The sequence below is a fragment of the Peromyscus californicus genome, unplaced genomic scaffold, assembly GCF_007827085.1.
Source record: "Peromyscus californicus insignis strain IS unplaced genomic scaffold, ASM782708v3 Scaffold_4__1_contigs__length_199733344, whole genome shotgun sequence".
Classification (NCBI taxonomy): Eukaryota; Metazoa; Chordata; class Mammalia; order Rodentia; family Cricetidae; genus Peromyscus; species Peromyscus californicus.
The window spans coordinates 67,354,886-67,377,484 of NW_026294562.1; the positions used below are offsets into that span (position 1 = coordinate 67,354,886).

At 44.0% G+C, this 22,599-nt stretch overlaps 1 long non-coding RNA gene across 1 annotated transcript in view; it reads right to left on the bottom strand.

The window, feature by feature from the left end:
* The window catches only part of LOC128095339 (uncharacterized), a 46,232-nt gene extending 44,015 nt beyond the window's left edge, over positions 1–2,217 (bottom strand). The window contains exon 1 of the long non-coding RNA XR_008213223.1: positions 1,719–2,217. This is a non-coding gene — a long non-coding RNA (uncharacterized LOC128095339). The remainder of the gene's footprint in view (positions 1–1,718) is intronic.
* Between the last annotated feature and the right edge of the window lie 20,382 nt (positions 2,218–22,599).

The window sequence follows — 22,599 nt, forward strand, 5'->3', positions numbered from 1 at the left end:
CTGCTGAGGAAGATTCTGTGATCTTGCTCAATCGGGATCTCCACAGGAGCCAATAAGTCCTATAGGGCAAAGCCTATGCTGCCTTGGCACATTATGTGATCCCAGCTTCCCACACAGCACCTCACACACAGCTCAAGGATATGTACCTCAGGGAAACACTATAAGCATTTACTATCAGAAGGGCAAGACGTTGGTGGAAATTTTTAAATGAAGTTCATCAACATTATGGAAGAGAGATGACTCTCACTGAGGTGCAAACAACAGAGTGGAGAAATGAATGAGGTCCACCGTGGGAAGTTTCTGGACCTGGCAAATTCACAGCCAAATGACCTTTTCTTGTCTGCCTACCAAAGTATGCATGCCTTGTTCCACGTCGGCAAAGCATGGCCCAACTGTGGAGAGCAAGCCTCTCCATCACCTGATTTCACCTTAAGGTGAAATAATGGGTCTAAGTCTGAACCAAGCTGATGGGTATAGCCAGGATACACAGATATGCAGATATGACCAGGCTACATGTAGTAATCAGGCTGCATGAAAGTGGCCAGGTTCCATGAATAACATGGAAGCAATAAGTCAAAATGCATGTAGATGCTCAAGCTACATGGATATGACCAGGCTGCATGGAGGTATTCAAATTGCCTTGGTTTCAAGGAGGTAAAGCAAGAAGCATGGAGGTATCCATATGGCCATAGCTGCATTTTTCTTTGTCCGTAATAATCCACTCCATGTATCGTGTGGCCACTATTCTTTTGCATAAAGAGCTATGTTACAGCTTAAATCACAAAAGGACTCCAAGTAGTGCTTATTCTCAGACTTTCTGTACACACATACACACACACACACACACACACACACACACACACACACACACACGAGAGAGAGAGAGAGAGAGAGAGAGAGAGAGAGAGAGAGAGAGAGAGAGGCACATGCACACATGCATGCCATGCACATTCATGGGAGGGGTAGCTATGCATAATACAAAGTAAATGGAATTTTCTTCCCAAAACGTTGGAACATATAAAAATATCTGTGGACAAGTCATGTGTACGCCGGATATTAACATGGACCAGACCCTCTTCCACCTTCATCACCATCCTCATCTCCCTGAAGGCACAGATTGTGCTCACACGGACCAGACCCACTTACATCCTTCATCTCCATCCTTATTCTCCTGCTCTTCCTGAGCCCAATAAAAGACACAAGACAAGAACTGACATCAAATCTATTTAAAGTATATTTAGTTTTAAAACAATCAACAACTTTATCTTGGGAAAATATGACATTGGAAATAAACTCCCATTACTTCACTTCAGTATTATCTCAGTCAATTTAATTTTCTATCATTCATGTTCACTAAGTAAATTTGTCAAAAACACTAAAATTCAAAACAAAAACAAAAACCCTCTTCCTGAGAGGTAACAGTAATGATTTTTTTAAAGATTTCAAAACAATTAATGACAGATACTCAGGAACACCAGCTGCCCATCCAGGAGAGCAGGACAGCCAATGCTAGCCTTCCCTGAGCTCCCTGACAACATCTTAAACTGTTGACCAAAACTGGAGAGCAGGGGAGCTCTCCGACCATGCTCTGCCCAGCCCTTGAGTCCCAGCCTCGTGGTTCCGCAGTGGAGTGTATAAGAACAAGGAGACATAGAGCCCACACTTTGAGGCCCAGGACCAGTGTTCTCCCTGGCAGCCCAATGCAGCAGCATCTTTACCTCATGGTTGTTCCTTCAGTGGGTTCCAAGCAGGCACATCCCAAGTATGTTCAAAATTCTTCATTTTTTTTTTCTCAACCATTAGTTATAAGGCAGAAGTGGGCATGTGTCCAGGTTCCCAGTCTTTAGAAGATTCTGAAGAAAGGGATGAGGTATTCAAGAGCTTTTCAAAATTAAGTCTTCTCATCTTCCTTCCGTCATCCTTACCTGGGGTTCCTGTCACTGCTGATCCATGGGAAACCGGGAAATGGCTGGAGCCGATGAAATACCCCAAACACTCATTCATTATTCTGAGGAGAGTGATGGAGCGGTGATGGTAGAGGACTCTGTCATCTTCCCTGCGGCCATTTGTAGAAATCTATTTTCTTTTTAATTCTCTGCATCGAATGAGTTGGGTATGTGGAATATTCAAGCGGAGGGAATGGGATTCTGATCATGAGGAAGGTCCAGGTTGATGGGGATGCTGACACCCCTGTGAATTGCTGCGCCTACATCCTTCCTCCTGTCAGACTCCACTCTGTCCCCACCCCATGCACCTGCTGCCCTGAACCTAGCTGTCTGGTGTGCAGCTCCTCATTTGTTACAATATAAAAGTCCCCTTAATATTTTCTACCATTTCGCATTGCCGGTGCGATAATGACACCCTCAGGAACAACTCTTCCACCCATGTATATTTTTAACGCTGCTGTCATCTTCTGCAATTTTGTGAAGGTTAAAATGAGCTTTTGTGGTGCTGGGGAGAAGTGACAGACTGCTGATTTCTGAGCCCAGATGCTTCAGCCCCATCTGCCTGTCCATTTACAACAGTCACGCTTGGCCTATGCCACTGGCCAGGCCCTGGCAAGCTCCCACATAGACCTGGCCACCACATGCCACCAGGGCCGGCACTCTCTGTGAGCAGAGGGCCCTACCTCGCAGATTTCAACCATTCTGCTTTCCTCCCAGGAAGCTCCAGAGGACATCCCTACACACCCCATCCTGGGAACAAGGTCGATGAAACCAGAGTCCGTCAGCTGCCTCTTGTTTTGTCTTTTATTTCCTTTCCTCGGCCTTTGCTTCACTTTTCTTCTATTCTGCCTCAAGGCTGTTCTGCTTAAGGTGGCGGAGATGCTGGGCTCTCTTGGGAGTGGATGCTAAGTGACTCTGTGACCACTGCCACAGACTGTGAGGATCCTGTCAGCGAGTGTGTCGGGAGCATTTTAAGCGAGTTGCAAGTGATGGGCTCTGACATGCGTCACTGCAGGAGCAGTGCCCACTTACCTCCTGCCCCATAATTGTCCTTAAGTGCTGCCTTTTGGGCCATGGGGTCAGCGGCCTTGGAGTCACCAGCACACTTCTCCACACGGGCACCTCTTCTTTCTCCATTTCTCATTCTGCCTGAGAATTTCAGCAGGGCTAAGTGTCCCCTCGGAGTCCCAGATCGATCTTTCCACATCAGAGGTTGGATCTCACCGGACCTTTCCTGCCCTTGCCCTGTCCCATCCTGGCGGGCAGGTGCCTCCCACCCTGTCATTTGTTACAGGGAAGTGTTTCCTGAGAGCTACCTCTTGTGTGGCCCTGAGTGAGAGAGGGCAAGACTCAGGGACAGCCTCCTCCGCTGGGATGAAAAAGAACAGTCTGAAGAATCCAAAGCTAGGTCACAAGTTAGCGCTTCTACCAGCTTTATTGCTACTGTTATTTATGTGTGTGAAGTGTGTGTGTGTGTGTGTGTGTGTGTGTGTGTGTGTGTGTATACATGTGCACATATGTGTACAGGCCAGGGGTCAATGTCAATGCGTCCAGTAAACCCCAGGATCCTGTCTATACTTCCCCAGCTCCAGGGTTGTAGGATGTGCCCATCATTTCAGCTGAGTGCTAGGGCTTGAACTCAGGACCCTGTGCTACCCAACAAACACCTTTACCAACGGAGCCATCTTCCCAGGCCCCTACTCCTGCAGCCTTAATAAACGAAAAATTTGTTGTTAGTTTTTTTGTTTGTTTGTTTGTTTGTTTGTTTTTGAATGAATAGATTTTCCCAGAGAAGTGCTGCCCTGAGCCCGGGAACAGCATGAAAGACTCAGTAGTTGGAGAAAGGAAATTTTTTAAGTGCTCCTAGGTCTGGTGATTCACATCTCTAATTCCAGCTCTTGGGAGGCTGAGGACAGCAGTCAGCTCACAGCCTAGACTGCACTGTAAACACAGGACAGCCTGGGCTACAGAGTGGGAAAACAAATACAAAATGTAAACACAAAGAGAGCAGCAGGATGAACCCAATGGCCTGGTTCTCATCCCTGTTCTCAACTCTGCCATGGTCCTCCAATAACTTCCTGAACTTTCTCTACCAGCTGGGGGAAGAACAGTGACCTCAGGAGCGGAGTCATCCAGAAGGCATGCAAGTTCACAAGTACACAAACCAAATCAAAATACACCTGTTGCATATCTACTTCTCCATCCATCTCCTGAGGAGGAAGGGAAGGTGGAGAGGATGCACAGGAAACATACTCCGTGATTTCAAGAATAAATATGGAGGTGCAGGGACCACAGGTACCCTACGACATGTCTGCTTCTTTGATAAGTTAATATGTCCTCATAGCATAAGCCCTAGGCGAGTTGACATTTGAATCATTTATAGCTTGGTAGGAGATGGAAGCAGTCTTATTTTTTCCAGGAAAAAATCTTTATAAGCCAAGAGAGGGGCACTGAAGGTACTTGGGAGTTTTTGGTCATAAACCATGTGTTTAGGGGTTGGGCCACTTCGGTCTAGAAGTTGTTGTTCGACAGAGCTCTGACAGCCAAGTGCCCACTATGTACCAATGAGCACCACGATGGACTTCCTGCATACGGCACCAAGCAGATGTCAGTACAACACAGTAGTCACAAGTCTTGATGGCTCACACATTACACAAGAATCATCACTTCTATCTGGCCAATGCATCCTTGGCAGGGTGGGGAAGGCTTTGAGGCAGCTGAGAGGGGTCGTCTTTTTTGTAGCTTGTAGTCTGAACCAAACATACCCTACACATATTGCCTGTAAGGTTTCTGAGATCACTTTGGTTCTCAGGACCAGTGCAAAAGATTGAGAGGTATAGGAGCTCTGAATATGAGATGCAGACAGTTCTACTGTGCTCAAAGCATCTTTTCACCCATATGTATAATTTCCTACATTCAAACTGCAGCTCTAACCCATCCATCCTCCTCCTGGCATCATGGAAGCCTTGGTCTGAGCCAGCTTTGTAGGCCCAGAGGGACTTGGCCTTTCCCTCTGTATAGCTAAGTGTCTTTGACTACAGAAAAGCCAAGGCCTGTGCCATGGGTGTCCAGGTAAGCAAGGCCAGGGGAGGGGACAGAAGGAGCCATCCTCCTGACTCTGTGTCCTTTCTCAATGTCAAAATTAGTCTGATCCCTAGTTGCTCAATGTCACAGCCACCTGCCATGTTAGTACAAAGGAAGTGAACTTTGGATAAGACCAGACTGGGGGTCATGAGGACCACCCACCCACTCTCATCTGGGATTGATTTTCTCCCAAATCATTCACCTGCTTCTGCCAGAGTAGAATGAAACCACCCCTCCCTGCAGTTCCCAACTAGTTCATTCTCTCTCTCTCTCTCTCTCTCTCTCTCTCTCTCTCTCTCTCTCTCTCTCTCTCTCTCTCTCTCTCTGTCTCCTCTCCCCAATGGCCTGGTGCTCAGCGGTAACCTTGCTTCAAAGCAGCCCCCAGTGCTTAGCTTCCTCCAGAGTATCTTAGGAGCCTTCTCCTCACCTTCTACCTCCCTTTCTGTCCTTGATTTCCAACCCAACACCCACCCAAGGTCTTGTTCTTCACTCTTGAGGATCTGTGCTGCATACCTCTCCCTCTTCTGTGTCCCGCAGCACTGGTCCCATTGGCACAGTTTGCTGGATGCTGTCTACTTGTTCCTGGCCTCACTGCGGTATTATACCCTGGCAGCACAGCTGCCATCTTGCAGGCCTGCATGCTTAGCTTCCACTGAGCTCCAGCTTGCAGTTGGGAAGACCTCGGGTGACTGACACCCGCAGGAGACTCCATGCGTGTCTTAGAGAAGCGCCTCCTGCCTTACCTAATGATAGATTTCAATCGAAGTGGGTCTGGGAGGTGCCCTCTCCTGAGGAAGCTGATAACTCTGTCTGGTGAGGCCATCAGTCTTTCATCCCTGCTCTCCCCACACAGCAGCTTGATCTCAGGACAGCTGCCATGATCTCATGGCTTTTCTGCTAGAACTTCAGGCTACAGCTCGATCAAATTCTTCCCCATATTTCATTTATGTACCTGTGTTTTGTGTCTTGGGACTGAGACAGTGAAGGATATGAAGTGAATGGCTCAAAACAGTAGAAATGTATGTCTTGCAGTTCTAGAAAGTTCCAGATACTGGAAGTCAGACACACTCAAGCGTTGACAATACTGACTCTCTCCCATCAGGTCTATGGTTGCAGATCCTAGACATGCCTCAGTGTCGCCTGCATCACTCTGTCTGTCTCTGGGCCCTCCCTGCTTCTCTGTCCTGGTATCAGGATCATCCCCTCCTCTCTCCTACAGGCACCTGTCACTGGATCAGGGCCTTTCAATCACAAGGTGATGACCCATCTTAGTCAGCATGGCCTTGCAACATCTATGACTATTTCCAAAGAAGTTACAATCACAAGCTCCAGAAGTTAAGATGTGAACATCTTATCTCCCAGGATCTGGGCTAGGAACTTCCCCAGAGGCCCTAGACTGTAGGTGTCCATATTCCCTCATCCTCCTCCTGACACCTCTCATCCCAGCAAATAAGTCAACACCGGGGTGTTGCTATTGACCCCATCTCTTGTCATTGCCACCAAGCACCTCACTTATCTCACTCTTTCTGCCCCATCCCTCCCCACTCATACCTGCAAGCTGCCACTCATCCGAGCCATAACATCAATGCCCACTCTTGTCTCCTGGGTCACACCCAGATCCCTCCTCTATGTTAGAGATTCTCTTGGTAAAAACACAGCTTGGATCTGCCTATGCTCTGTAGACTGTCTTCAATGATTTCAAACTGAGCATCGAGATCTTTGATGGAGTTTCAAAGCCAAGCCTGCCATGCCCACTCCATCTTCAGAGTCACCCTCATCACCCACACCTCTTTGTGCTTCCCCTCTCCAGCTCCCCCTATCCCCCCCCACACACACATACTGACCTTGCCTGTAGAGATAAGCACCTCTCCACTTTACAGACTTCTGCTCACACATCAAGAAATCATGTTTGAAACTCAATAATAGCTTGGGCATCCCTCAGCATGGCACCAAGATGCCAGGTGTGCCCTCCTAACATAAAGCTCAGCTTATCACTTTGGTATTGCCTAACTATTGACCTGAGGACACCATTTGCACCCATACTACCAAATGATGGAAGGTGACTGTCATTCACCACCAATCTGATACCTGGTCCATGTCTATGCCTCAGAGGCACTCCTGACAGGACAGTAGAATACAAAGCATGCCTCCTCATCCAGAGTCAAGCCTTAGAGCCAACAGACTTGCCAGGACAGCAAGCTTCCTTGGGAAGTGTGGGATTCCTGGCTGAAGTAAGCGGCTCCACAGGCAATTGTCTTGTAAAGTGTTTGTTGAAGCACGAAGCCTGGGGAAATGAGCTTAAGATGTTCAGCTCTCCCATCAGCCCCACTGGAAAGGTACATCATGATGGACTGCCACCACAAAACGCGCTGTGGATCTGGGTGATACAAAATGTGTTTGTTTCATGAAGCAAATTACCTGAGCTGGTCTCTGGCCTCTGGAGTCTGAAAAGGTAAACCAGCTAGCCTGTTTGTCATAGGGTCTTTGAGTTATTTGAGAGAAGGCAGGTAGTATGTGTTTGGGTTGGCCCTATCCCCCAAGGAGTCTTTGACCTAATTAACTCCCATAAAACCATTGAGAGTTAGGGGAGATGAGTTAAAAGTCAGACCTAACTCACAAGAAACCAGGGGACCACATCTCAAAATTCACACTTTCAAACGGAGTCTGAGCAGAGCTTCCATCTAGAGGTGGCTGCTGAGTGGGGCAGATGGGAGTATTGCCTCCCATCTCCCAGCAGATGTTCCACACTACCACCAAAGTCACTGCACTCAACTGTCTTCCAGCTGCCTCTTCTCTTGGACCACCGTCACCATATCTCATAGGCTTGCACCTGGTGTAGGCCCAGGAGGAAATCCAAAATCCCACTGCATGGGCGAGCGTATTATTACAAATAACAGACATCTGGTGACAGTAGACACCTCCATCATCAGAAAAGGTGTCTTGCAAGCTGACCCCTGTATTCCACCTGTCTACGGTTGCTTGGATGAATCATTTACCTGTGGTGTTGAAAGAAAGGCCATCAGTGCTTTCCAACACTACACATACCACAGAAGCTTGCCGTGCCATCTCCTTTTGTGCTGAGAGCCCAGGTTAGGTCCATTTGCAGAGCACATTCCCCCTTGTAACTATGTGCAAGCAGATGGCAGTAATATGCACAGACTATAGTTCATAAGACGTAACATCCAGCGGCACACAGGCCCATAGAGACAGTCATAAATAAGTCTAGAGAACAGAGCAGCAATTCAGGATGGAATAGGGGCTGGGAGGATGAAGAGAAATTCCCGGTGAGTACAGAGAGATACAGTATAACTCTCCCAACTATGCTCCAGAAGGAAATGAAACAAACGAAAATCCAAAGGGGAAGCTGCTGGCCACACAAGCCCTCCTGAAACAGCAGAAATCCCACATCTGCCAGTGCACCCAGCCAATCCCTGAGGCTTTTCTATTTACCCTCCCTCAGCCCCTGAGAGGAGCATATTAAAAACCAGGAAGTGAGAGGGATTACATGCTAAAGATAATCTCTTACGGTGGTGGCATTGGGGTGTGCCACCCATCACAACACCACCTAGCAAGTTTGTCATGGGCAAAGTGGACTGCATCCTGGAGCCTGGCACATGCCACAGAATCTGAGCATTGACAGGGGCAAATCCAGTATCATCAGAGCACTAATAATTCAAGGAAGGGAAACGGCAAATGTCCCCTGTATAACAGAAAACGAGCAGCACACACACACACACACACACACACACACACACACACACACACCTCCAAGTTTCTGATCCTTCATTTAAAATTGTTTCACCAAGCTCAGCCAAATGAGGCAGCCCTGACATAGATGGAGATAAGGCTTTCCAACTCCCCTTCTTGGAGGCACTAAAGGAAGCAGGTCAGCTGACACTCTGGCTTTGAACTCCTACCCATCCCTCTAGACCTTTCAGCCAAGGCCAAGTCTCTAGGGGTAATCTGTAGTCACTTACTAGAAATAGAGGTGGTCGTGGCTAGCCCTAGAGAATGACAAAGTAAAGTAGTAGTCATAAAGGGGGCCACACCACCCAATACAGGTCTCCCCAGCAAGTGGCTTTGAGCTCATTGGAATGGCATAGGTGTCAATCAACGTGGCCTCACAGTCTGGTGTCCAGTTCTACTGTCACTCCCATCACAAGGGTCCTCTTATTTAAACCTGTGCTCTAGGCCCTACCTCTGTGCGTCTCGTGAATCAGTTTCTTTGCAGAATTCTCCTCTTCTTGTGTTCAATATGGACTCCTTTGTCATCATTCAGCTTGGTTAAGAAATCACGAGCTGGACTGGAGATGCCATTCAGTAGAGTGCTTGCACACACACAAAGCCCTAGGTTCCACAACCAGTGCTACATAAACAGGGTGTGTTGCCACACACCTGTAATCCTAGTCTTGGGAGGTGAGGCAGAAGGATCAGAAGTTCAAGTTCATCCTTAACTACATAGTGAATCCAAAGTCAGCCTTGACTACATAAGAGCTTGTTGCAAAAATAAACAGATGAACAAACAAACAAAAATAAATAAATAAGAAATGGTGAGCTGTGCTTGGTCAATCTTGGTCAATTTCAAGGAAAACATGACATGTTGATTACTGATAGACTCCTCATTAGAGGATACCACATCTAAAAATCTAACCCATTAGTCTCACAGGTCCCTGGTCTTGAGATGCTGGAGTAGATGGGAACTTGACTCCTGACACTATTCAAAGTGGCACATCCTAGGCCAGCCTCACTCTATGAGACTAAGGATTCCTGGAGTCAAGAGCTCAGGGAGGTGGGCAGAGGAAAAGCTCCCTGCTTTACCTTTTCCAAATTATTTTCTTTTGTGGGTACTTGTATGTGCGTGCATGAAGATGTGTTTTCATGCAGTAAATACCTCTGAGTTATTTTTTCTTAATTAATAAAAAAAAAGCATGCAAGGAAATAAATGCCTTGCTGCAGTAACAGAGCCTGCTCTGTGTGATGGGACCATGCTGCACCAAACTCTCTCTCTCTCTCTCTCTCTCTCTCTCTCTCTCTCTCTCTCTCTCTCTCTCTCTCTCTCCCCTCCCCCGTCTCTCTCTCTCATATCTCTGCTTTATTCTGCACAAGCTCTCACACCTCTCCTGCAATTAAGAATCCTCCCTGAACCACACGACTCCCTTAACTAGAGAGAAACCGAAGGCTTTAACCAGCAGTTCCAGGGCTTCCTTCCCTCTAGACTTCCCCACTCACTCTTTTCGGTTCCACCCTCACTCACAGCAGGAACCTGGCACAGAGAATAGAACAGGAAGAAAGTACAATCAGCTTTTAGAGACCCCCATGGGCTGGCTGAAGGAGAAACAAATGATCACAGCAGGATTCTAATTTGTAAATAAATCATCACTGTATAAGAGCCTGTGCACAGGAAAACAAAGCTCTGTGGAAGACTCCTTTCTGAAGCCACCCTGGTCTGGAGTACATCTGCATGCTCCTCTCAGACACCCCATCGTCCCCCCCCCAACTCCCGCCCCAACCCCTCTCTCTTACCTGGTCAGGCATGCTTTAGGTTCTCAGTGCCAAGACTAGTAGCAGTCTCCTGTGTCTGCGCCACATGGAGATGGTGCCCTGATGGATAATCAATTAGAGGTAAGTATGTACCTCGTAATTTCGTTTCATTTCAAGAAAATTAACAAAAGACAGGAGAAAAAGATTTGGAAGGGAGAGAGAGAGAGAGAGAGAGTATTGGGTGGTGCACATGCGTATTTGGGTGTGCATACGGAGGCTAGGGTTCTATCTTAGGTGTCTTCCTTAAACATGCTCGCCTTATTATTTGAGACGGGATCTCTCATCTTTACCAGGACTTCGCTGGTTCAGCCAGACTGCCCCACCAGGGAGCCCAGTGATCTTTGTACCTCTGCCTCCCTAGTGCTGGGATTACAGGCAAGCTTTGCCATGCTGGGCTTTTTAAAGTGAGTTCTAGAGCTCAAACAGGAGTCCTCACACTTGCACAGCAGGAATCTGACTGCCTTTCCCCTGCCTACATTTGTTTTGGAGATTTGGGGGTGGTGGTGGTGGTGGTATTTGTTCTGTTTTGCAGTTCTGGAAATTGAACCTATGATCTTAAGCATGCAAGAGAGAGCGAGATCAGCGCTCCACCACTGAATGATATTCCAAGCCCAGAAGTTCCTTCGTATGCAGAGTGGTCAAGGAAGTTCTTTCTTGATGGTATTGGAGAAGGCCTATGAGACTGTGTGAAAGGTGATGTGATCAGTAATGTGGCCATCAGAGGGAAACAAGAAGGCACAGTCCTGAAAAGCTCTGTGCTGGTCTGCAGAGGGTGAAGAGTGTGGGCAGATGGGGGGGGGGGGGGGGTAGGTTCAAAGAACCAGAGAGCTCAGAGCCTTACAAACCATGAAAGGCCAGTGAGTGTTATTGTCTCTTCTGCTGGAAAGGATTTGAGAAATGGCAAGTAAGCTGAAGGGTTTCTAAGTGTCTTCATGCCAGTGTTAAAGAGGCTCTCTTCGTTGGGTTTCTCTTGCTGTGATGGAACACTGCCTTTGTTAGGTTTCTATTGCTGTAAAGAGATACAGGAAAACATTTAATTGGGGCTGGCTTACAGTTCAGAGGTGTAGTCCATTATCATCATGGTGGGTAGCATGTACAAAGACATACTGCTGGAGAAGGAGCTGAGAGTTCTACATCTTGATCCACAGGAAGGCGTAGCTTGAGTATGAGACCTCAAAGCCTGTCCCTCACAGTGACACACTTCCTCCAACAAGGCCACACCTCCTAATAGTGCCATTCCCTATGGGGGCTGTTTTCTTTCAAAACACCACAAACACCATGACCGAAAGCAACTTAGAGGGGAAAGGCTTTATTTCAGCTTATAGTTCTCCAGTCAAACTCCATGACCAAGGGAAGTCAGGGCAAGAACTCAGGGTAGGAACCTGGAGGCAGGAGCTGATGTAGAAGCCATGGCAGAGTGCTGCTTACTGCCTCACTCTTCCTAGCTTGCCTGGGCTCCCTTCTTATACAACCCAAGACTCAGAGTGGCACCACCCATGGGTGGCTGGGTCCTTCCACATCAATCATTAATCAAGAAAATGCCTTACATACTTGCCTGTAGGCAATCTAATGGAAATACGCTCTCACCTGAGATCCCTTCTCCCAGATGACTCCAGCCTGTGTCAAGCTGACAAATTCTAATCAGGATAGGGGGATAGTCACAATTCCAAGTGTATATTCCTCGCTGAGCTCCTGGGTTCAAGGAACCTCTCATTTTGTGTCTGTGTACAAAGTACTTGGGGATGTGGCCTTGAGTGTGAACTTGAGGAAAGTTACCAGTACCTCTTCTAACAACAAATGAAGTGGTGAGCAACTGACTGTGTCTACATGTGATTTCATGAAGACATGTTGTTCATTGATTTCCTTAGTTTAACACCTTGTTCTATTCAGTGAATTAGAAACCCACACAAATAAAGTGAAATGGTATGTGTGTCTATAAATTATCAGTTAAGTCAACTTCTTTTTAAGTTTTTCTTAAAAGCAAGAGTGTATACATAATGAGCACCCTGGTCTTCATGGCTTCCTGCCTGGGGTCACCAGATCTCATTCTAGCATGTCTCAGAAAAATTAAAGATTAAGATTATGGAAATTCTGCATCACTTACAAATTACACAAAGTTCGAATTTCCAAAAGCTGGTGGGGGAAAGCACACATTGTTATTTAATTATAATTAAATCATTATTATAATTAGTGATGAAAATGCTCTGGACAGTAAAGAACACAGAAAAAGCACACAAGTAAGATAGCTCAGTAGTAAAGATGCTTGCTCCAGGCCCCAAGCCTGACAACCTTAGCTGAATCACTGGGATCCACATGGTGGAAGGGAAAAAAAGAGTCCAGAAAGGACTTTGTGGCATACATGGAGATAGACACACATGTTAGATAGATAGATAGATGGATAGATAGATAGATGGATGGATGGATGGATCGATCGATCGATCGATAGATGGATGGATGGATGGATGGATGGATGGATGGATGGATGGATGGATGGATAGATAGATAGATAGATAGATAGATAGATAGATAGATGGATGGATGGATGGATGGATGGATGGATGGACGGACGGACGGACGGACGGACGGACGGACGGACGGACGGACAGACAGACAGACAGACAGATAGATAGATAGATAGATAGATAGATAGATAGATAGATAGATAGATAGACAGATAGATAGATGGATGGATCGATAGATGGATAGATAGATAGATAGATAGATAGATAGATAGATAGATAGATAGATGGATGGATCGATAGATAGATGATAGATGGATGGATGGATGGATGGATGGATGGATCGATAGATAGATGATAGATAGACAGACAGATTTCTAAATCTCTAGGAAGAATATGGAAAATGCTTTTAATGTTACTTAACAAAAGTAAAAAGAAAAAATTAAGACTCTCTTGGCTGCTGAGCTGAATGTATTTCTGTGACTAGTAGTGAACATGTGTACCACCATGTTTCTTCAGCTGGTGACCAATCACCTAAGACCAACGTCCTTTTGCTAGCACTCAGAGAACCATAGTAATTTCTCCACCTCATCCTTCACAGCCACCTTCATTAGATCAAAAGACCAGTATGGAAACCACTAGCTGAGTCCCTCTAAATAAGCCAGTAAGCAATTATTACCCCTTTGCTTTCAAAACAGCTGATAATTAAAGCAAATCCAACCTAATATCTTCAAATAAATTTGAAGTCCACAGAGAACTGTCACGCATGAACAAATGCACTCTTAATTTTTTTCCTAAAAATTATAGCTTATGGTGTCCCTAGACAGAATGAAACAGCCTATCAGAGAAAACAAAGAAACTGTTCTTCAAAATTTTTTCCTTGCTTCGCATAAAAAGCTGAAATAGTCAACCATATATTTGAACCCGTCACTTTTAACTCAGAAAATCAGAAATAATGAGCATACAATAAAGAAGCTATATGTTCCTATTTCGTACTTAAGGGAAGTGAGAGTCTGTAGCTACAGAGGATGTGTAGCATGAGCAGGGGGTATAAATATTTAATGCTAAAACAAAGACAGATGAACCACAACTGCCTTTCCCCTCTTATTAATCAGGCCATTCGAAAAGTAAAGTTAAAAGTAAAAAAATATATATATGCATCATTAGACCACTTGTATCTATAGGTACAAAGGAGTTTTTCAAGGACTAGTGAATAAAATTCAAAACACAGTAAAATAATAGAAAATAGACCGGAGGAAGTGTTACTCAAGAAGAAAGGAGCCCTAGTTTACTTTCTGTTGCTGAACCAAAAGCAAGTTACAATCCATCATCGAGGGAAACTAAGGCAGGAATTCCACACAGGAGCTTGAAGCAGAAACCAACAGAGGAAGCTGCTTACCTCCTTACTTCTGGCTGCTCATCTGCCCTCCTTAACACAGCCTGGGTCCACCTGTCTAAGGATGACACAGTCCACACCGGGCCAGGATCTCCTACATCAATTAGCAAACAAGACAATGTCCCACAGACACACCCACAAGCCAATCTGATGGAGGCAGTTCTGCAGTTGTGGTTCCCTCTTCCCAAGTATGTCGAGTTGGTGGCCAAGACTGGCCACCACAGAAAGGAAACAATGCACAGGATACATCAAAAGTAGTGGTTGATGCAGCTTCAACCAAGTCTACTTAAGATTTCTCATACAAAAAAAACAAGCAAGGCATGGTGGCTCATGCTTGATTTTTCAGGACTGAGAAAGTTGAGGCAGGAGGATTACCACAAATTTGAGTCCCTCCTGGACTACATAGTGATTTCCAGGACAATTGGCTAAATATTGAGACTCTGTCTCATAAAAAAAAAAAAAACAAGAACACATTATAAAGTCCCTCCTGTCTAACATGAGAAAAGATAGTAGTTGCCAAGCAACATCAAGCATCATCCTTAGACTGAGACACCATAGAACTTAATCACCATGAAGGACGTCTAGGACATGCAAATAAGGATGGTGTTGGACCACCTCAAGGTCCCAGCCCTAGAAACAGTTACTAACTTGCATGGTGGCTCCCTAGAAGATCCCACTTTTGCAACTGTCTTTATTCAGCCTGATCTGGAACATGTAGGGGGAGGGAAACTCTCCTTTAAGGACATTCATCAAGACCAATGAGTGATAATTGGCTAAATCTCAGCAACAAATCCAGGAAACTCCAAACAATCTAGATGGATGAAGTAAAAGAGATGTCCTCACCGACACTTCATAATTGAAGCCAAAGACAATGATGGAGTCCTAGAAGCATAAGACGGGTTATTTATCACGTGTGAGTGTAACAGCTGATTTCTCACTAAGAAAACCAAAAGACAATAGGATGGGACAACATATCCAAATGCCAACCAAAATAATCAACCAAGAATTCTATGTTCAAAAACTATCCTCCAAAACAAAGGAGAAATTGGCATTCTGGATGAATAAGAACTAAGAGGACCACTGAATAAGTAACCTTGTCCCATAAAAAGTGTTAAAGGAAGTCAGTTAGGATGAAATCAAATGACAGTGGATATCAGGCAGCAAATCAAATCTGCAAAAAGAAAGAGAGTGCTTGGATAAAGGTACTCAACAAGTCAGTATTAAAGAAAAAAAAACCCACAGTGTCAATGTATATTTTGTTTGTAAATTTTCCTCCAGTGTGATTTAAAAGGCAATTAAATAAAGCAATTGCTTTAAGTCTGTGTTCATGGGCAAACAACACATAAAGATGTAATTACTAACTCACAGTTCATATATACTTTATAGCACAAAGGGAATAAGTGGGCCTAGAGCTAAACAGGAGAAAAACACATATAATATTGAAATGAGTTGGTATTAATCTGAAAGTTATAAATTAAAATGTTATTTGCACTCCATACAGTGACCACTGAGACACGAGGCACAATAAAGAATTTAAAAAAATAAATAAATTAAAAGTCACCCTAGAAGATGTCTTCATACAAACTAGGGATGCTGATTCATGCCTGTAATTCCAGTGCTCAGGTGACTGAGGCAGGAGGACCATGAGTTTGAGACCGCCTTGACCTATATAGTGAGGCCTGTCTCACAAAGCCAACAACAAATCTCCAGGAAAGGAGACACAGGATTGAGAACACAGCTGATACAACCCATACAAGAAACAGACACCAAAATGGCAGGCATAATGCACGCCTCATTAGTAACGTCTTAGACAGTAAACAGAACGACGGGTCCAAGGAAAAAGCAGATTATGGCAAAACAAGTTTTGGAAAACAACAGGATCCAGCTGCATGCTATCTACTTTAGATTCAGCCACTACACTGATAGCAGAAGAATATACAGAATAACAGTGAAAACAGCAAACAAAACCCAGATGGACTGACTGAGACAAACTTCAGTTCCAAAATTGTTACCAGAAACAAATGTGGATAGTTTATGAGGATGAAAGGGTAAATCCATCAAAAATATATGATCAATAGAAATACATATACTCCTAAAAGCAGAGATCTAAAATACATGAAGCAAAGGCTGATAGACTTGAGAAAGGAAACAGAAAATGCAATAATAAATTTGGAAACTTTGACGCCTCACTTTCAACAAGAAATAAAACAACTAGACAGAAAATAAACAAGAAAATAAATAGAAAAACAGACAACGCTGTAAAATACTAACAGATATCTATAGTACATTCCACCTCACAGCAGAAGAACATACAGTGCTCCCAAATGCACAGGAAATAGTCCACACAGGCCAAAGATTAGACTATACAGAAAATGTCAATGCTAACATATTGAAATCATGTAATGACATGAAATTCATAGTGAGTCACAGAAACAAGCTTGAAATTCACAGATATATAGAAATTTAGCAACACATTCCTGAGTAAACACAGCATCAATGGAGAAGTAACAAGGAAAGATTTTTATAGACTTCAGTGTGATAAAAGCCAAACTACAATGTACTAAAACACTTGGATGCACAAAAACAGCATTGCTTGAAGGGAATCTTATAGCTGTGAAGGTCCGTATTTAGAAATGAGAGCATTCTAAATTCAATAACCCTAACTCCCAAACTGCGAAATGAGAAAAAAAAGAGCAAGTCAAACCATATGTGAGCTTAAAAAATAAAGTGAGAACTATTGGAGCAGAAATTATCAAGCTGGATAATAAAAAACAACAGACACCGGTAACACCAAAAGTTTGCTCTTCAATATAGGACTAAGGATGACAAACCATCTGTTAGACTGACCAGGGCAAAGAGGACACTTCAAAGACTCACTTTAGGAATGATGAACTAGCATTAGCACCAACTTCACAGAAATATAAAGAGATTATAAGGCAGTATTATGAATAATAATTTGGCAGAAAAATTGAAATTTCTAGTTGAAGAAAAATCATCATAGACTGGGAATGAGTAAAGATGCTGAATTCACTGGATTATAAGCTGCTCCTCCTACCAAAAAAAATAATAAAGCTTAAGGAAAATCCCAGGAGTACATTGATTTAGTAATAAATTTTACCAAGCACTTAAAGAATAGTTCATACCAACCTTTCACTAACTTACCCTTCTCTCCAGAAGAGGACGTATTTTCAAGCTTGTTCTATGATGCTAATACCATCCCAATTTCAAAGACATTACAAGAAAATAAAACTACATATCAATGTCCCTTGTGCAGATGTATTCAAACACTCAGTAAAATACTAGCATCTTTGAGTGGCAGAAACAGCTCAGCAAAGTGCCCTGGCTGCTCTTGCTGAGGACCCAGGTTCCATTCTCAGCACCCAAATGAATAGTGGTTCACAGCCCTCTGTCTGTAACTCCATTCCCAGGAGACTGAACATCTTCTTGCTTCCATAGGCGCTACATGCCCATGGTGGTGCATAGACGTAAGTGCAGGCAAACACTCATACACATAAAATGCTTTTTAAGTATTAAAAAAATACAAGCAAATAAATCCAAAAGCACATCAGGATTACTATATACCACAGCCGAACAAGAAAAAAAAAAAAAAAAGGAAAAGACATGACTGCTCTAGGTATGGTCTAAGAGAAAGTTTATTGTAGATAAAGGGAAGAGCGTAGTCAGGAGCAGGGACATCTGGGAGAGCTCAGAGTGAACATGACCAGACTGAGATGGGCCATGTGAGGAGAAAGAGGAGGGGAGAGCAGAGAGGAGCTGCCACCAAGAGGGACAGCCTGGGCCAGGAAAATGCCATACCCAAAATGATGTATAGGGAAGGGCAGCTGGGGGAAGAGCAGCTCAGCTTCTGAGCTGGAGAGTTGGGTTAGAGGGCAGGGTATGCCAACCATACCCTGTAACAAGTAGGGACTGAGGGATGTTGGGAGATTTGTTAAATAGGCACGTCAGCCATTTGTCCTGGGCTTGAGACTTAACAGCAGTTGAGCCCTAACAATACCCGTATTGGAAAGGAAGAAATACAATAATATCTGTTTGTAGATGACAGGATTTTGCACAGAAAAAAAAAATCCCAAGGAATTAAAACTAAGAAACAATACAAAGGAGTACATCCATAGTATCACACAGATACTAATCGATTGATCAAAAAGCAGTGAATTTCTACATTCTATTAATGAATAAGTCAAAGATTGAACTAGGAAAGCAACTCCACTTCAAAGTATCAAAAAGAGAGTAGGATAGTTGGAATAAATTTAACAAAAATTGTGAACCTTGTACACTGAAACCACAAACTATTGTTGATAAAAATTAAGGCCACTCTAAATGTAGCTGTATTTATGTGCTGGGAGATGATTATTAAGTCAGCTATGTCCCCCTAATTGTTACACATGTTCAGCACGTTCCTTTGAAAATTCCTACTTCTGAAGTTGGGTCTAAAGTTAGTATGAAGAACTAATATCCAGAATAATCTTTGAAAAAAAGATTTAAAGTTAGATGACGCATCTTTCTAAATTCAAGATCTCCTACAAAGTAACAGTAACCAAGTGGGTTTAACCTCAGAGAAACTGCAGACATAGCAAAACCAATGAAGTAAGTTGAAAAGTGAGAAACAAATGCAAATATATATTTATTTTGTACAAGTTTACTTGTACAAATTTATTTTGTACAAGTGTCCTAAGACAATTTCACCATACTAAATAGATATCAATATTCAAAGAGTGAAGTTGAGCCTACACTTCATACTCTATACAAAAGTAAACTCAAGATATATTCAGGACCTAAATGAAGAGCCAGAAAGCACATGTGCATGAACATACAAAATTCATGACCTTGCCTTATAGTTTCTCAAAACATTACCAAACAAAATAAATATATATAAACTGAGCTCCACTGAACATTAAAAATCATTGTACTTCAAAAGGCATATCAAGAAAATGGAGATGCATTCCACAGAGCAGCTTGCTCAAGATAAGAGCAGTTGATAGAAACTGCTACTCTTTAGTTTATTGGGGTGCAAGCCTGAAGTCCAAAGCTTACTGGAGTGAAAGTCTGGCCTCCTCAGGTGGCTTAGACACCTCAATACATGAGATCTGCAGTCTCAGGGACATGTTCTAAGAACATCCAAGATTCCCATGTAGAAACCATGAGGCTCTTTGTGACATTAATTTGATGGTTACATAGCATCTCTCCGTGCTATTCATTGCTCAAGTCAAGTGATAAGGTTAGCCCAGGGTACAGGGAAGGAAGAAGGCACCAAGGTATAGCTGTGAGGGGGCATAGTGACTTGTGAGTTAGTTTGAAGGATCCAGGAAATCCACACCTCAGATAAGTGCCAGACTATTCAGTCTTGAAGGGAAAGGATGCAACTCAGAAGCACACCAGTGGAATCCTTTTTCAAAAGGTCCTGTTGCTGTACAACTTTCATGCCATTTCATTTACCCATTTGAAGAGTCAAAGTCATAAAATTCAAATAGGAAAGAATGTATTATGTATAATTCAACTACACATTGGGTCAACGGTACTTAGTATATTTGTTGACATCAAAAGGAAACTCCACACTGCTCTCCTCTTCCAAATAAAACCTGTGGTGAACGAAGTGAGGACTGTAGAATTGCTAAATCTGAGATGCATGTTGGTGCCATCAGCTTTAGTCATCCATCCTTCCCCTCTTTTATCATCTCAAGCTCTACTCTGGAGTCCTACAGCATGCAGGAGGCAAAGTGCAATCCATCATTCTCTGAAGTCTGTTCTGTCAGCAGGCTAGGGACTGCAAGTGATTTTAGGACAGCGAGATCTGTGAGCTTTCCTGCGTGTGTCTTTTTTTCTTTTTTATTTAAATTTTTTTCCTTTCCTTTTACACACTAACCCATTCCACCTCCCTCCCCATTTCCCTCTCCCCACCACCTAACCCCATTCTCCCCCCATCTGCTCCTCATAGAGGGTAAGGCCTCCCTTGGGTAGTCAACACAGGCTGGCATACCAAGTTGGCCAGACCTAGCCCCTCCTCCTTAAGGGTTTGATGTAAACAGACACTGGGAAGGTAACAAGGGGTTTTCAAAGCCTAGCCTGTTAGGTCAGGGTGACTCATCCCCAGGAAACAGGTGATCCAGCTGTTGTACCCAAGTCAAATCCCAAGCAAAAGAATGAGTTTGGGGAAGAATGAAGGATGGAAAAATAATATCTCCAGGGAAGGGGGTGAAAATGGGGAAAATCCCAGTTATTAAAACAAAACAACCAGAAAAAAAAGAAAAAGAAAAAGAAAATGTCAACTAACAGTAGAAGAAATGTTCTAATGCCGGCAGCTCTAGGTATCTAAAGTCAGCTGGAAAAGGCAAACTTCTGAGAGGCCCTGAAAACCCAGCAACACCAGTGAGCAGGCTCAGGGAACACACACACACACACACACACACACACACACACACACACACACACACACACGCCCAGACACTCACTCCTCGCTGGATAAACAGAAAGCTGGAAGCAGCTCCCAACACCCCAGGTGATGTGAACAAGATGAGAGTGTAGCTAGAGTTTTCCTGCCTGGCCCACGGTCAGGGCAAATCTCTCTCACCTGCCAGTCCCACAGCCGCTCAGACCCGACCAAGTAAACACAGAGACTTATATTGGTTACAAACTGTATGGCTGTGGCAGGCTTCTTGCTAACTGTTCTTACAGCTTAAATTAATCCATTTCCATTAATCTATACCTTGCCATGTGGCTCGTGGCTTACCGGCATCTTCACATGCTGTTTGTCATCGTGGTAGCTGGCAGTGTCTCTCTCTCAGTCTTCTACTTCCCAGCTTTATTCTCCTCCTTGTCCCGCCCATACTTCCTGCCTGGCCACTGGCCAATCAGTGATTTATTTATTGACCAATCATCAACACACTTGACATACAGACCATCCCACAGCATGAGAGACCCCACTTGTACCTCCACCTCAGCAAGGGACCAGCTCCTCACACTGGGTGGCATGCCCTCAGTAACGTCCGGTATCTGGTATCTAACCAACAGCACGGGTTACTTTGTTCTTTGTCTCAAACAAGTGACTAGGGTAGAGAAAGCCTGGGAACTGGAGCAAATCATCCAACACAAAAATTCATACTCATATGCAAATCCCTTCCCATAATCAGGCTGCTGGGAGACCCACTCAATTGCACCGTTATTTAGTTTCTCAGATTCTGTCCATCTCAAAACCTTAGATTATTACTCTCCCTAGTCCAAAAATCTCATGAATTTGCTTTCCTAATATATCTATTAATAGTGAACTCTTAATGAAATTTCTTTTCCCTGAAGGCAAGGAAGCAATGGGAAAAAACACACCCCATTCATAAAACTCAACTCACATGAGAGATGGGTGGAAAGGGCCTCATCTGCGGATTGGCGTGCAAACCTATGACATCACCTTTTTCCAGTGTCTGGGAGCTGAACATGTTCCAGAAGGAAAAGTATCACTGACAGTCACTGCTCCTGACAGACCCTGGTCTTTGACCTGCCTTGTGCTGCCCTAAGCCATGATGCCTAATAATTGGATTGAACCTCCATGTTTATTGCCCAGATTTCCTGACACTGAGTCCCTGTAGTGGTCTCTTTGTGGTGACATTAAGGACCACTGGTCATTAAGCATGGTGGCAAATCTAGAAAACAGATGTTCCTTTGTTATCTGTAGCTCTGATTTAAGCCACATCTTCTTTCAGAGCTTTCTCCCAACCGAGCTCCCTGTGGCTGTTAGCTACTATCCCTGACACACCTAATTGTGTATCTCTGCTATGGGTATGTTGAAAAGTGAGTTCTGTTCTACTGTACCCCATGCTACACACACACGTGCACACACACACACACACACACACACACACACACACACACACACACATACACACTCCCCTCATGAGATTTTGCTCCCTGGGTAGGCTGAGTGGAAATGGGGATGCTTATTTATTTGTATTGCTGATATCTCTCAGGGCTTTACTAAATCTTTAAATTTTACTTCTCTTCATAGTTGAAATGTTCCCAATAAACACATAGTCCTTATTTCTCAGAAGCAAATGAAGTCATCCCAGTGTATCAGCTAGGGTCAATTTTGTGCCAAGTATATCACAAGCCCATGGAGACAAATCCCACACATTGCACTCAGGCTACCGCAGATCTGAAGACCATTGTC